Source organism: Coenobita brevimanus, chromosome 57 (genome assembly GCF_032717465.1).
Source record: "Coenobita brevimanus isolate Jiangsu-jjx chromosome 57, ASM3271746v2, whole genome shotgun sequence".
In the NCBI taxonomy this organism is placed as follows: domain Eukaryota; kingdom Metazoa; phylum Arthropoda; class Malacostraca; order Decapoda; family Coenobitidae; genus Coenobita; species Coenobita brevimanus.
The window spans coordinates 42,074,943-42,089,188 of NC_137010.1; positions in this window are offsets into that span (position 1 = coordinate 42,074,943).

The window sequence follows — 14,246 nt, forward strand, 5'->3', positions numbered from 1 at the left end:
CATTTTCACTCATTTCCTCTCACTTTCCCTTTCCCTCTCCCCTCGGTGGCTGAAACAACAAACTCACCCTTCCACTTTGTTTTGTCACCCCTTTCCCCTCACCCTTTCCCCTCGCCCATCACCATTCCTCTCATTTCTCCCCTCTTCCGCATTTCTCCCCTCCCTTTAATATCTTTATTTCATTACTATGTCTTCTCTCTTTGTCTTCACTGTGTCTTTTCATAAATAGAATTAACAGTATTCCTTCTCTTTAATAATCATGATAGCAGCCGTCTCTCTCTCTCTCTCTCTCTCTCTCTCTCTCTCTCTCTCTCTCTCGTTTTTATCAGCTGGTTTCCCTTTCTTTCGTATGCCAGTGTTCCCAACCAAGAGGGGTGCTGATGAAAGACGCCTTTACGTAATAGCACTGATATAGGTGAACAACTCCGCTGCCAATTTATGCCAGTGTCCCACGACTCCCTCCCTCTCCCCCGAAAGGATGATGAACTTCAGGCAAGGACATCTTCAGCCATCATTCCACTGGGTTCACATCCATATGAACTTTGAGCTGAGTTACTGTTACTGCTACTGCCACCACCACCACCTTCACTACCACTACTACGACTACTATTACTACATCACTTCTACTACTACTATTACTACTACTACTACTACTACTACTAGAACTTCTACTACCGCTGCTGCTGCTGCTGCCTTTTCATGCAAAGAAGAAATCACTAGAGGCTCGAAGCCTGTTATTACCACTACTACTACTACTACTTAGGTAAGAGGCAAAATGAGAGAGAGAGAGAGAGAGAGAGAGAGAGAGAGAGAGAGAGAGAGAGAGAGAGAGAGAGAGAGAGAGAGAGAGAGAGAGCATATGAAAAGACATTTACAGTCGGCTGAACTGCCCTTACAGCGTAACTGCTGCCTGAGAGTATGGGAGCTACGACAAAGTAGGGATAAGTAAGTAAATAAATAAAACATGTAATAGACGTCCACACTGAAAGTATGGAACGTATTCGAGCGAGCGAGCAAGTCAGGCAGTGCTGAATATTGTCTCATGTGGCTCATCTTCTTCCTCTGATTTCCTGACCTGAAAATACTAAAAAGAACTTACTAGATTACACAAAAATATTCCCTCACACTTCCTAAAACCAATACTCCTCTTGCATTAATTTTAGGTCTGGGGCTTAGGACCTAGCAGGTTAATAATGACTGTTTTTTTTTTTTTTTTTCACGCACAAAAATTACTCTCACCAAATCTCTCGGTGCGCTCCGATTCGAATCAGAAATAAGAAATTCAGAGTTTTTTTTTTTTTTTTTTTGCGTGGATCAGGGCATTTTATTAGTTTGACTCGGATTTAGTCAAAATTTTCAAAAAAAAAAAAAAAAAAAAAGCCAAACAGAAGGTAGTATTTGTTTTGAAAAGGCAAAACCTGGATGTTCTCAGCAATCGTCGGAAAATACTGCTGTGCTGCTCATGCAACCTTAGACCGTTACTTGCGCAGCCGGCTGTTACGTTAATCTGTCATATAAGTAATTAATTACTCGATTTACGGAAAAACTACTGGGAATTACGGGTTGTCTATGCTATGAAAATAATTGAGGATTTTTATGCGATTTCCAAATTGGTGTCCATCTTTCTTGTAACTCCAAAACTGGCTGAGATACCCCAAAAAGTTCACTTCTGTACTCCAGAGTTTTCCTCCCGACCGCTGCCCCATTTCTTGCTGATGCAATAAATCATTCGTTCGGGTACATATGTCGGGGGTTCAAACTGAGACTAAATTTGGTGTTCTCGCTCGAGATAAATAAATAAATAAATAAATACATTAAGTTTTCCTCCCTCGAGTGCACTGTTCATTTGAAAAAGAACAGAGTGAGGAGAACACCGTGGAGTAAAGAAACACTGGTCAGCTTACGTGGAGGGGCACAGAGAGAATTTACCACAGAAATGGAACCTAAAAATAATTGGCATTGATTCAGTTCTGAGCCTTTTAGTGGCAGGCGAGTTTTGTGCCGAATATTTTGCTGGTCATATCTTTATTTACCTAATTCTTGAAACTCTCTATCGTTGTTTCATTTTTATTCATCCCATGCTAGACAATGGCTAGAAGGCCCGTTTCCAAGGTTACTTTGTCCACCTACGATGCACCAACAGACGACTGGTTCCCAACAGCCCTCACCTGTCACCCGGCACTTGGACGTTAATACCCACTATCTCTATTATGATTCCCCTGCAATAGTTCAATCAGATTTAGTGTCACTGTATTAGGTGGGGTGTTTTTATGATATGTTGTTGGGACCATATGCAAGAGCGGTGGACTCAGAGATATCGAATGTATGCAAACAAATTGTTCTCTACAACAGCTGGGACCGAACTCATGGTTTCAAGCCCACAATTCTGTCCACATCACCAGCACCTTCCCCCACTACCACCTACATACATCTCCGAATTACTTGCTCCACTCAACTACTGTGCTTCCAGACCAGTATCAACTTGCTAACATCATTTTTATGTAGCTCTACCTTCAGTTGACTCTACACTGATTGACATAAGAAATGTTGTCCTGCAACCCAAAAAATTATTGACTACGTTGGGTGGTAACCATGTGGCCGAACAGACGTGAGCTGGTCAAGTACGTTAAGATACTCCAACCAATTTGGCTCATGTATTTAAATCCGGGAGATAATTGGGTTTATTTTTCACATAATGCCAATCGATGACGAGTAACCGATGATTCTCGACTTAAATGTGTAGAGTGAGTAGCCAAGTCTTGGGTCCTTATGCTACTGATGGATAATGACTATATAATTAATTTGTGTGTGATCTGTCCATCTGACTCATTTCTCCACATTACTAATTTGCCCTGGATTAAATCTCTTCATTCATTTAAACTTTTTAATTAAATTTCCCCTGAGAGAGAGAGAGAGAGAGAGAGAGAGAGAGAGAGAGAGAGAGAGAGAGAGAGAGAGAGAGAGAGATCTGCGCTTCGTTAGCAGTAGCGATTGTCTTGCTTACCTATGGAAGCGAAATTATAAATATAAACGCTATAGATATTTTCTTTGTGTTTGGATGTGTTCATTTCTGTCTGTTTTCCCTCCTTAGTTGGTGCTATTTCTCGTACATTTAGATTTATATTTGGCTCATAACAAACAATATCTATAATTTATAGCCATTTTAGTTCCATCCCTTTTCATATGCCAGAATTTGAATTACTAATGCCTGACGCCAGCCAGGGAAAGTGACCACCACAGGAACACCTCCCTCACCTTTGTAGGCACAGGAGAAGGCAGGTTGGAGGACACAACACACTCAGGTGGCCTCATTAGCTGCTCCAGTGAAGATTAATGAACAATAACACAGGACTGAATCTCTGGTCTTATTGTCGATAAGGTGGGTCAACCATTTCATTAACCAGGATTATCATATAATGAGATGCTGGGGAGGGACGCCTTCACGTTGTGACACTGATATCCTTGGGCGGCTCCACTGCCCAATTATGCAAACATCCCTCAACATTCTCCCTATCCCCGGAAATGGAGGATGGTGAACTGCAGGACAGCTTCAGTCAGCAGTCCGCAAGATCATGTTTCAGACGAACTTGGGGCTAAGACGAAGACGACCATTATTATTACTACCCTATAATGGCAGGCCAGCTGGAAAGAGATTTTTGTGGACCTTTTTGTCAAGGCTGGCTAACGCACACAAAAGTGTAATAAATTTTATGTAAACACCAAGACGAGATTGCTGTGAGGGGATTAAACGCATGAGGTGTGACTCCTCTGAAGCAGACTCCACCCACCAAGCTTTGTTTTGATCATTACTTCCCTGTTCGATCGCGTGTGTGTGTGTGTGTGTGTGTGTGTGTGTGTGTGTGTGTGTGTGTGTGTGTGTGTGTGTGTGTGTGTGTGTACGCCTTACTCTCTCGTGAATAATCATTTATGTTCCATGCCCAATGGTCTACTGTGTTTTAGTCAATGCATTTGCTGTTCATGGCGTTTTTGTCTTGGTATTCTAGGTATCATTATTAACGATAGTTTCTCAGTAAGGACAAGATTTTTTATTCTTTTGTCATAATAAGTATCTAAAATTCTGTTTTTGTTCACTTGTAATGTTCACTTCACTCCGGTTTGGCCTTCGGCGACATCATTCCCAGAGTGGTAGTGTTTGTACTGAATAGTACATAAGAATATTATTAGAAAAAGAGAAGTATGGGCCGGGGCTTCCACCAAGTCCTTACTGCCATCTACTGCCAAGCGTCACACTTGATGAGGGGACAACCACCACCTCCTGGCGAATCACAGTTCACACCATAGCAGAAGAGCTGACACTAACTCGTCCACGAAGCAGTTGATGAAGGAGCTGCTCAGCACTTATTACAGACCCAGATCTAGGATCAGGTGGATCCACCATGATCCACTGAACATCTGATTGGAGGTCCATATTCAAGACGCCCAATTGACGATAATGACAATCGCCACATGGACACAGCACACACAGAGAGTCACCTCAGGGCATCATAATGAGGCTGCACTGGCGCATTCACAGACCACACACACATTTTACATCAATATGTTATTTTGATTTCCATCTTGTGTATACCATTACTTTATTGTGCATTTTACACCGTGCATGTGTTATTGTTCTCTGTTTTAATAAGCTAACTCCAGCATTTTGTCAGTATTAGTGCAAACCACGAGACAAAGTTTTTAAGTTATTCAACCATTTTCATTTAAATCTAAACAAGTCTGAAAAGTCTCTTATTCTAAACAGATGTGATTCGACGTCATTAATAGATTTAGTGTGGCAGATACCATTATTTAACTTATCCTTCCTCTGGCACCCTCATTAATTTGTAAAAAGCTGCTGATCACCTTAGCACTTGACGCAGTGGATATATTCTTTTATAATCCCCATCATTATTTAAGAATATGTAGGTAGGTACTCGTACGATCTTTGAAAAAGTGGAGAGAATAACAAGCTGTCAATGAAAGGTATGTTAACTGACGCATGATGGATGAGCAGATTGATAAGTGAGATCGAAATGACTGAATGGCAGGTGACAAGGGTGGGTGAATGCACAGATTAGCCGATGGATACATGTTAAGATGAGTAATTTGTTAAGTAAATAAGCGGATGGGAAAGTAAGTGAGACTGAGTGAGATTGAAAGAATACAGTAGATGGATGGATGGAGGAGTCGAGAAGATAGTGGTTGAATGATGCTTTGAGTGGGAAAGTGAAGGGTTAGATTGATGGGTGATTGGACAGGAAATAGATCGATGGATGGATAAGCAAAGAAATGAACAGAGTAGCGGATGAATGGATGGATCGATGGACGGATGGGTGGATGTGTGGGTGGGTAGAAACGTACTAATGGACAGTTGAGAGGGTTGATAGACAGGTGGTTAAGTGAAAATGAGCAACTGAATGAAATGTTAGATGAATGAGTTGATAAAAATTGATGGCTAATAATCTGGAGAGAGAGAGAGAGAGAGAGAGAGAGAGAGAGGATTAAGTAATGACTGAATCGGAGAGAAGGAAGGGCAGGGAGAGGGTAGAGGGGACGAGGAACGGAGGAAGACTGGGAGAGATTGAAAGAAGAGGACAGTAGAAGAGAGAGAGAGAGAGAGAGAGAGAGAGGATTAAGTAATGACTGAATCGGAGAGAAGGAAGGGCAGGAAGAGAGTAGAGGGGACGGGGAACGGAAGAAGAGAGAGAGGGAGAGAGAGAGGGGATTAAGTAATGACTGAATCGGAGAGAAGGAAGAGCAGGGAGAGGGTAGAGGGAACGAGGCACGGAGGAAGACTGGGAGAGATTGAAAGAAGGGGACAGTAGAAGAGAGAGAGAGAGAGAGAGAGAGAGAGAGAAAGAGAAGATCAAGTAATGACTGAATCGTAGAGAAGGAAGGGCAGTGAGAGGGTAGAGGGGACGGGAACGGAGAGAGAGAGAGAGAGAGAAAGAAGGGGTAGGCAACTGGAGCAGGTGGGGTTCAGGTTGTCAGCAGATGTTAATTAGGAGCTGACATGGAGCGAGATACGGCCCCCCTTGTCTTGAAGGACTACATTGGTAATAGTAACGATAATGATCATAATACTCCTAGCAGCAGTAGTAACAACAGCAACAGCAGCAGCAGCAGCAGCAGCAGCAGCAGCACTGGTAGTTGTAGTACTAGTAGTCGCAGGAATTCTAACATCGGGATTCAAGTGAAAACTGAGGAGGTAAGACAGACAGGTGATTTGTAAAGAGCAGGATTATAATGCTGAAGTAAGGGCAGACGGGCAGGCAACATTTTACAGGTATAAAAATACATGTATATAAATTATCAAGATGTAGGGATATCACTGCGCAAAAATCTATTGCAACAAGGTAGATTCAGTAAAACGGTATACAACCTCATCCTTTTTTTTTTTTTTTTTTTGGTAATCTGGTACTTTTATACAATGCATGCTTGAATGATCGGTAAATCATAATCATGACACTTTCCTTTTGGGGTGCATTTAGGCCTCATTTTTTAAAATCAGGTCCTTATCAATCGTTGAAAAAATGCTGAAGGACTCGGAAGACAGGATGGTGCAGGAGTAATTGTGAAGGGAAAAAAAATCCAGGTATCTTAATGTGGCAATAGTTAATGTAGGTGTACACTATACGAGTTGAAGGAATTCTGGTGTTCTGGTCAAGAGGATTTTAAGTTACGATGAATCTCCATATCAAATATCACACCATTATTACTACCATTTATGTGGAAATATTTATTAGTAGTTTGTTAATATTCTACAAGTTCAAACTTAACCCTGTCATCAGCAAATATTTAGAAAATCTAACGGCTGTTATTGTCCGTATAAGCATAAATGTGTACAGTTACGGAAGAATATTCTGCCCCACATTTTGTATGGCTTGTGGAGATATTTGGCAACTCTCTCTGAGTAGTAAACAGTTCATACCAACCTCCATGAATGAATAGGCCAAACTCACTGAAGTGGCGTGTGGATCACACAGTTCCCTAAAAATTTTTTCCTTTATCATTCATCACTAGCAATGTTTATATATATATATATATATATATATATATATATATATATATATATATATATATATATATATGTTTATAATGATATATATACACTGACCGCTTTGGTGGACATAAGGGGTGCTGTGGTTGAACCAGTGTCACATACTAGTATGCTTGCACCCAGTCGGCTTAAGGTAGGCCGATTACACTTGGTTCACAGACCACACACGCATTCAAAGCCACTCCAACATTACAATTACGCTCACAAGCACTTCTCACCCTACATACATGATTATATATATATATATATATATATATATATATATATATATATATATATATATATATATATATATATAATTATTTCGTGTTCTTAACGTGTCAAGTAATCCATTATTCATGATAACGCGTGTTACTATTGCTGTTCTCGGTATAGTTTAACATTTGTGACATTTCTGAAGAACATTACACCAAGTCGCCTGAATGTTAATGCATCCAAGTGGTGTTGGTGTTGATATCAAAGTTACCATTTTTTTTTTTTTTTTTAATCATACTTTCATTGATGTGTAGATTAATAGGGGTATAAATGATTAAGGTATTCATGTTACATAGCTATATACAGAATCGCAACAACGATTCCTCTTCGTTTCCTTGGAACGTGAGATTCGATGTCACTCGAACGGAACATTCGGTGAAAACTTCGGTTCATATAAAGGGTTGATGTGCCATTCAACTTACACCGTATATCCTGATCCATGGTGATAGTCATACATGTGTAATATTATGAGTAATGCCTATTCATTGCATTTTTGCCGCTGATAGGCAACAGAAACATTAGTCACGGAAACACGCCATAACGTAAAGATACATCCTGATTATTGATAGTGGCCGTGAGTGACAGGTCAATTTGCTGATATTTCGGAGGAGTTATACGATATTATAAGTTCAGACAGTCTGATAGCGGTACTGTTTTCCTTATACTCTTTCATATCCCAAGAATGCAAACATTCTTGTTATAGACACATTTTTCTAAATAATAAACATAGCTAGTGATGAATGATAAAGGAAATAATTTTAGGCAAATGTGAGATCCATACGCAACTGAAGTGCGTTCGGCCTGTTCACTCATGGAGGTTCGTATGAACTTAGCCTACTACTCAGAGAGAATTGCCAGATATCTCCACAAGCCATACAAAATGAGGCAGAATATTCTTCCACAACTGTACAAATACAAGTATATTCGCGTCATAAAAAACATGAATTGTGTAATGGAACATGAATCATATGAGTCCGTCCATGAGCTTAAACCATCAACCTCGCACCGAAGTTAGAGCAGCCTGACAAGATGGTCGGGGGACACCGCCAGTACCCCTAGTGTCCGTAGACAGTTAAGTTTTCCGTTCTATCACGAGGTCCAGGTTTATGACATCCAACGTTATTGCAGATTTCACTGTCAGTCCCCCACCATTCTTTATATGGGCAGCTCTACTAATTGCTCGTACATCAGGATCTGTGAAAAGATCCTTGATTCTATGCAGTTTCCATAGTAGCCGGCGGTCTTTTATCGCGAACAAGTACAATATTGCCTTTCTGTGGCCATAAGTGTATATACTCACTGCATCCACATCCAGATCTGTAGGTCTCCCTGGGTAATGATAAATGCTCATAACTTCATTGCTTCCAAAGATCTTCCGACTTCTTGTTGTTATGAGGTAACGTAGCTCTCATTAACTTCTGAAGATCCTCTGTGGTAGAATTATCACTAGGGAACTTCAGCCTGCTTTCTCTTACTAACATTGTTGGCGTGATAGAGTCTAAATCGTTGAAATTCCTGGAGATATTAGTCAAATTCCTGTACTCAGCTGTAGCTTCTTGTCACGGGGGGATGTGAATTTATGACTTAATAATAACTAGGTGTTACTTAAAACAGAGACAAGGAATTAACTTGTGAAAATCTAGCAGTAAGTTTTACTTTATGCCGGCTTACTTCCCCGATTCTCTAAGGATGAGAATTTATAAACTTTCTCAACAGTACACAGCAGAGACTAATTACTCATGCGTGCTGCTTATTAGTACTGTTAGCCTCTTGAGAAACTGACTCCACCCCTGACAATCAATAACTAATGCTAATAATGATAAACAGGTTCTTGCCGGTGCATAACTCCTGGTTGGCACAACGGATTTAAATTTAATACAAAAGAACTGCCCTAAGTACCAGTTATGAATAATGTAAAGAGTTTGTGCAAACCAGGAGCGGCAACTAAAATAAGCTTAATGTGGAGAAATAAAACACAGTTCTAATTACATTAAGCTCAAAGAAAAGAACTGTAAATTTATTGATTACAATGAAATAAATTTATGTTACATGAGTCTTAAAGATGAATTCAAAATAACAAGGAGAATACACTCACTCGCTCATTCAAAAGCTAAACACACTTAAGCCTAGAAAAACAAAAAGAAATACTGGTCAGTGGAGGGGAGCCGAGCGAAAAGACTAGGCGCCTGTGCAGGACATCAGACGCTGCAATTCGCTAAGCCCGCTTTGCCAAGTCACCGTCTAGGTGGAGATTCAGGATCTCGCTGTACAACGAAGACGCTCTTCACACTGGGCACAAACGGTCCTATTCTCGCGATGACTCAAAGCTGACTAACTTCAAATTATGAAAGGGGTAGGGGCTGGCCATGTTTGCAGGAAGTAGGCGTGGCCTAAGTCAATAGTCAACGAGAGAGGGTGAACGATATAAGCTCACAATAAATCACTCAGTGAAGGCACTAATGTCGTGGGTAAGAATGGTCACTTGTGAAACAGTGACAAATGTTCTGAAAACCATCCCGATCGAGTGAATACGAGGACGGTTGAACTGAGTGATGCCCAGTGGGAATTCCAGTAGAGTTCATGGTTTTCCCATTAAGGTACAATGTCACGCATTTATAAATACGCTCGCGTGAATTCATGACATTACACCCCATCAAAATCAAATATTTGTTCAGAAAAATTTTCGATATACATACATATAAATTCTAACTCAGTCACACAAGATTCACACTGTGGTGTGTGTACTTTCCTGCTACAGGAGAAAATCACAGTCGCCCATGAGTGTAAAAATCTCATATTTACGTTAATAGAAGCAAGCTTGAGGAAAAAAACTCCGTGACAATGGTGAAAAATCTTGTACTCAGGTCAAACTGAGCGAAAAGTTCGCTACATTTACATTAACAACTAATTGTCATGTAGTGTGATCTATGTAATACACGGTGTAGGTGTGACAGTTGTGGTGTAACTGTGCCTACGTGTAAAATTATGTAATACAAATCAATAGCAAATAATGGCGACGAGGCAGAAGAGAAGAGGCAGCAGCATGTGGCAGAGACGATCAGCTGATCTCCACGACAAAATTGCTACACCCTCCAGCTGCACCTGCGAAAACAATCAAGGTGGAGCATCAAAAGTGTCAGTGCGACAAACAATCTTTATTAAATTACAATTTCTCTCTCTGGCCAGCAGTCAGTATGTATCCTACAAAAAGTACACCCTAGCCGAAAATTTTAAGTGACAGCCAAGCTTTGTACATTCGGGGTCGCCATTATTTTCATATTGGATACATTATTAACCAGGAAATTGGTCCCAGGACAGAATCTCAAAAGACCCTTATAGTTTACTGGTTAAACCCTAAACCTACATTATTATTAATCAGGAAACATGGTCCCAGGACAGAATCTCAAAAGACCCTTATAGTTTACTGGTTAAACCCTAAACCTACATTATTATTAACCAGGAAACGTGGTCCCTGGACGGGGAGCCGAGCGAAAAGACTGGCCGCCTGTGCAGGATATCAAATGCTGCAATTCGCTAAGCCAAATGACCCATTTTACTGGTTAAACTCTATTCTACATTTACGATTAACATTGGCAAGCTGAGAATGCCTACGCAATCTCGCGCAGGTCACATTTTAACACCCACCGTGGGTGTGAACACTCATGTGGATAATGTGCATTTTCTGGGAATCCTCAGAGAGGCCCACAGCTCGAGACACGACAAGGTAATTCAAACACAGCCTCGGATTGTCCTTACGGGGTTCTCGAACTTCCCCCTTAACCTACTGTACATGTGTATGTACAGGCCCTGGACATAATGTGTCCTGTGGGGCCAACGGGCAAGACATCGTCTGCACCCACATTACCACTGCCCTGTCTCTCAACTGACTCTGAGATTATGGGTGTGGATTCAAACGGCACAGGAAGGACATGTCCCTGATTGGTGGTATGCTGACACATTGAAGGAATGTACAGAGCTATCTATTTCCTGTCCCATTCCTGGCCAGAAGAAGTCAGCACAGATACGGCCCTGGGTTTTTCTTTTGCCCATGTGACCTCCTGAGGCTGAACAATGACCCCATTCTAACACTGCTTGGTGATACTTAGCGGGAACGACGAACTGCAGTCGAACCTTGCAGTGGAGTGTTTGTGACTCATGGTAGAGCCGTCCTTGTTTACGAAGGAACCTGGCTTGACCTCCCCGTGAATACTTAATCATTCTACCCTTTTGTTTCTTCCCCACAGCAGCAAGTGTCGGGTCAGAATGTTGTTCTTGAACAACATCTTGGCTACAGATCAGATCTTGCAGCGATGCAATGGTCACAGAGGTGACACAGTTCGGAGCCTTGGCCATGGCTTGTGTTACTGCAGCCGAAGTCTGAGTACCGTCATCTACGGTGCAACTATACTTAGCACCTTGTATGTCGCCTATGATAAGATCAAACAAAGGTTCTGGCATGACAACTGCAAATGTCGCACCAGTGTAAAATGGAGATGTCACCTGGATACATGCCTCAGGGAACAATCTCACTGATCCATCAATAAGCTGTGCATGGATCTGACGACCTGTGTATTCCTCGGGCTGAACTAGACTCTGCCTGACAGAGCAACATGAGGAACATTGTCTCTCAGGACCTTTACAGGAACACCTCCCACAAACCCTGGTTGAACAAGGAAGGCACTTTTACCTGTGGGAGGGCATGTGGAGGATGCAACCAGCCACAGATGAGGCTGCTGAATGAATGATGCAGCAAACACGGTGTCCTGAGAATTAGATACCTGAGGAGTCGTACTCACTGTCTGGGGAGATGGAGAGTTGACCATCTGTGGCAGAGGTTTCACTGTCGCTGGGGAACTGGGGAACTGTGGGGAAGTGCCTATACTGCTAGGGACGACACCACTGTACTGCTGTTGAGGAATGAAGGCTGTGTTCGCCTCCTGCCTCCGATACACTGGGGCTGGTGCTGAAAAGGATAGTCTCGATGGTCGATTGCATGGCTGATACTGCTGCTGATTAGGGTACTTGTACTGCTTCCACTCAGGTTTCTGGGTGTTTTGCCCCTGGTCCTTCTTCTGCGGTTTGTTCAGACCTTGGCCATTATTCTGAGAACGGCCTTGTTGCTGGGGTTCAGTCTAGACGGTTTCCCAGATTTGTCAGCTTTCCTGTTCCAGGCGTGTTGCTTACAAGTTTGATACCCGTACGCAGTGAAGAATGCATCAGCCTTCTCCACCATTTGGCTGGCATCCCTTACCTGGCAGATCTTAAGCTGAGCCATAAGCTCAGCAGGCCACGACTTTTCTAGCTGCGTACACAGCATGAGGTCAGTTATCCCCTCTCACGTGGGAGGAGTTTCATCTTTCTCCATCCACTCATCTGAGTAAGCAGTAAGCCGATCAAGAAACTGAACAGCAGTCTCCTTTTCTTGTAGGCGCGCCCTCATAAACTGACTCCTGGTGTCGTCAACTGTGAGACCGTACACTTTGATGAGTGCGGCCTTCATCATCTCGTACGTGAGATTTTCTCCACGAATTCTGTGGAGAATATCGAGAGCATGGCCCTCAAAGAAACTATGAAATTGGAGCCGCTTAGCTGCCTCGTCCAGCTGGTATAGCCGAGCTATGTCTTCAAAACGAACTATGAATGGTTTGATTCACTCGCCTTCCTTGTATGGAGGAAGCTTGATGTGTGGGGCCACCAGAACATGTGCAGGGAGAGCGCTTGTGGAGCTTGGGTTAGCTGCACCAGATGTGTCTAAAGCCAAGGAGTTTCACTTGAGCTTCAGCACCTCAAGTTCATGTTTCTCACGTGCCTCACGCTCGGCACGTTCATGTTCTTGTTCTCTCTCTCGTTATTCTCACTCATATTCGCGTTCTCTTTCGCATTGTTCTCGCTCGTATTCACGTTGTTCTCGCTCGTGTTCACGTTGAATTCGACGCTCTTCACAAGCATCATTCTCACGTTGTTGCTTGTGACTAAACCGAGAGAGTACATATTTTTTTATTTGATCGGGGTCGCTAAGCACCATATCTTTGGCTTCCTGTACATATGTATTAGTAGTCATGATGCTAACTCAATTAAGGCTGAGTGAGCTAAAGAGTGAGTACTGACTGCTATTTTTGCAGAGAAATGCCAATAATCAACAGTAAAGAATATAGGCACAAGTTGGTGGTGACCAGTTTTATCTAGTTAAACTGGTAAGGAGAGAAAATTTAAAAAAAAACTACTGACTGTGAAAACTATTACGTAAAATTAATAGAAATGAATCAATAACCACCAGTAAGATAGTGCCTATAGACTTTAATGATAAATACCTAAGTGTGAGTGAGTGAGTATTATCTCGTTAATAACTTTAGAGCTAGGAGTTAATATCCTGGAATGAGGTCGCCAGATGTCACGGGGGATGTGAATTTATGAATTAATAATAACTAGATGTTCCTTAAAACAGAGACAAGGAATTAACTTGTGAAAATCTATGGTGGTACCATTCTTAAGTGGCGGTTTGGGTGGGGCACGAACCTCTATACACTATTGCCACGTGTTCCATACCCGCTATGTGAACGGCTCTGATATATGTAATAGGCATCACAATAAGATAAACACATAAGAATATAATGGTAACGTGTGTATTATAATATATGAAAGAACAGTAAACTTATTATGCGTAAAATATTTATACGGCAATACAGAAACGTGGCATAATTATTTTACAGTGTTGCTTAAAAAAAAGTAGTCACTTTTATTGGCTGTTACCATATTTCTGGGGTTGGTAATAATGTCACAATTATGATTATAAGATAATGTGCAGGAATATAAGCAAAAATGTCAATTTCTTAGTAAAAAAAAATAATACATTAAACCCTCGTGAGCGGCAACACTCACACGCACCCAGTCCCACCTGGCCAGAGCTTCCTCTATCCTAGGCCTGTTTGGGGAC